This window comes from Lagopus muta, chromosome 2 (genome assembly GCF_023343835.1).
Source record: "Lagopus muta isolate bLagMut1 chromosome 2, bLagMut1 primary, whole genome shotgun sequence".
In the NCBI taxonomy this organism is placed as follows: domain Eukaryota; kingdom Metazoa; phylum Chordata; class Aves; order Galliformes; family Phasianidae; genus Lagopus; species Lagopus muta.
The window spans coordinates 16,488,643-16,491,478 of NC_064434.1; positions in this window are offsets into that span (position 1 = coordinate 16,488,643).

The following is a 2,836-nucleotide window of genomic DNA, read 5'->3' on the forward strand; positions in this document are numbered from 1 at the left end:
ATCAGGAAGCCTTGTCACTGTATGGATATGGTATTGCTCACTATCTCACACTTGCATCTCTGCACCATGTTCTGTGGTTCCATCACTGAAAAGTGCAGATCAGAGTCACCATAACATCCCAAACTCATGCTGCCTTTGGAAGAGAAATCTAGAGACATTTGTAAAAAAAGAAACAACAACAAAGAAACAACAATGAAACATAAAAGGCAAAGAAGATGCACATGTGAAATGACACTACATATATGAAAAGATTCTGAAGAAAAATGTGGAGGATTCTGATGTGATGCTATCTGTCATGAAGCATTTCAAAAGCTTTTTTAGCAACAAAGATGCTATTAAGAGTGGATGAAGTAAGCCATGCTCTGCAGAATCAAATCTGAAGAGGTCATACAAATCATTCACAGATAACTAAATGGTGGAAATGCCAAAATTGCATTGCCTGCTTCAGTAGCAGTTACCAGAAGTTTATTGATGACAATAGCACTCATGTTGAGCCTGCCATATATGGGTATTTTCAGTTTTTTTTCCACTGTATTGCATTGTGTTTTGAAAATATGCAAATGTGAAATATTCTTATTTCAATACATCCTGTCCAACAAATTAAGACAGCCTGTCAGATTCCCATGCAAGCCTGTTTTAATTCAGCTGAGCCATTAAGTTGTTTTAGAAACACATTGTGCGTATTACTTAGACACATGCCACCATCACTAAGACACATAAGCACAATTGACAACCTCCTTATCATGCAATGGCAAAGTATTTGTCAGAGAGAGACAGTCTTCGACACATGGAAGTAGAACAGAGTAATGATAACATTTTCACAGAATAAGGGGTGTATTGAATTAAGATTCTACCTGATTGCATTAATTAGTGAGCTTGAATTGAGAAGGTAAACTCTTCTTCAAATTACTCTTTGATTAATGTATAATTATTTATTGGCTCTAACTTTGATACTACACAATACAGATCTCATTGCTCATCATATTTTTCTTTGTTTTAATGCTAACAATAGGCTATTATATCTATGTAGGATTGGATTCATCTCACTCTCTTTAATGATCTAATATCTAGGAATCCAATCTTGTCCTTCAGAGTTCATTATCACTCTCCAGAGAAACATTTAGGCTATCTGCTTGAGGTACCATTTTCTCACATGGAGCAACCTGAATGATGCACTTTATTAGACCCCTAACTTTCAAATGGCTAAAGTGAGATGGATGCTGCCCAGAAGGATAACCCTTTCAGCCTTTGAAACTGAAGATGAGGTGACATCTACAAAAAAAAAAAAAAAAAAAAAAAAAAAAAAAAAAAAACGAACTCATTAGAGTGGTTCAAAGAATGAGAATGAGACAAATACTGGTACCATGCAAACCATTGGGAGCTTTACTGCTGCTCTCAGTGGAGACAGGTCACCCCAAACCCCTGTACAGGGTCAGTGCAGTTTTTATGAGTTGTTTTCTCAGTTAGATAGCCACTTGTAAGAGTCCATCTCATACTCCATATCTTTTCTGAAAGAAGCATAGCGCATGAAGAAGAATATGACTGGGAAATCCATTACATTATCTTAGTCTCAAGTTTTTTATCTATTTTTGGCAATAACAGTTTGTAATGAGTGTAGAAGTTGGACTGCTTGCTGGAATCAATAGTACTAAGGACTGAAGCTTCCCTAACAGGTTTAATGTGCCTTCTGTTTATAAACTAAGATACTGACGTGATGTTAAAGCTATGCCAAATGTATACTAAGTACTGTGTTACTTGGAGAACACGAGTGAAAAGCATCAAACCTTATAATGGACATTATTAGATGACATAAAACTTCACTCTAGACTTGACTGGAATTTAATAGAGGAATGAAAAGAATTCACATGATGCCTCATGTGAAGTGATGATGTTTTAGAATGAGATCCGTGAGTACATATGTAGTTATAATGGGACTACATTTTTGTTTTCAACTGATGTCTCCCCAAAACATTCCATGTTCTTTACAAGTAATAAGATGATTTTCATGTTGGTCAACACCACAAGCTGAGAAGCTGAAAGATATCAACAACTGTGACGTACTTGCCTGTTCTCTCTGCTGGAAGGAAATCACCTTCAGTGACAGACTGAATGAATCCAGCTGAACTTTTACTGGTTGAGATAAGGAATACTAAAATGACCTATGACAATATTGTTATGGAGGCCAATATTTTCACAGTTGGGAGAGATCCACAAAACTATTTTGCCCTTGCCTTGAATTTCCAGAGATTTCCAGCTGCTGTTTGAGCAACTTCTGGAAATAGTGAACATTTAGAACCTGTTTTCCTGAGATGCCTTGAACAAAAGATTTAAAAATCACATCAGTAAGACCCTGGTGCGATGACTTTGCATAGAGTACTACAGAACTTTTCACATATATAAAAAGATATTTGGTTCTTATGGCTAGAAATATTGTTTCTGCTTAGGAGGAATTTGTACATCAGATTTATCTCAGTGAAAAGCTGAAATCATTTAAAATGTATCTCTTCTGTCTAATTGTGATAGGATGAGCTATCAGCAGAAGTTATTCGTCCCAGGAAGCCTAGTAAAAGCAAGAGTAGCTACATATCCCGTTGACCTGAGGTCTGAAACATAAGTATTATATTACATGTGGTTTATAGATACTTATTTAAAATACCTTCATGAATTTTTATTGGGGTACAGTACTTCAGAATTTAGAATAGATTGAGCCTTAGCTAAGGCAGAAGGGTAGAGAGATAAAAAGGGAAGGAAGGACTTTCATGTTATCTTCACCGTAAGTGCTTTTAGTCGGTAGATGAAATTTGATGTCTTAGAGTTTATTTTGAGCAAAAAGAGG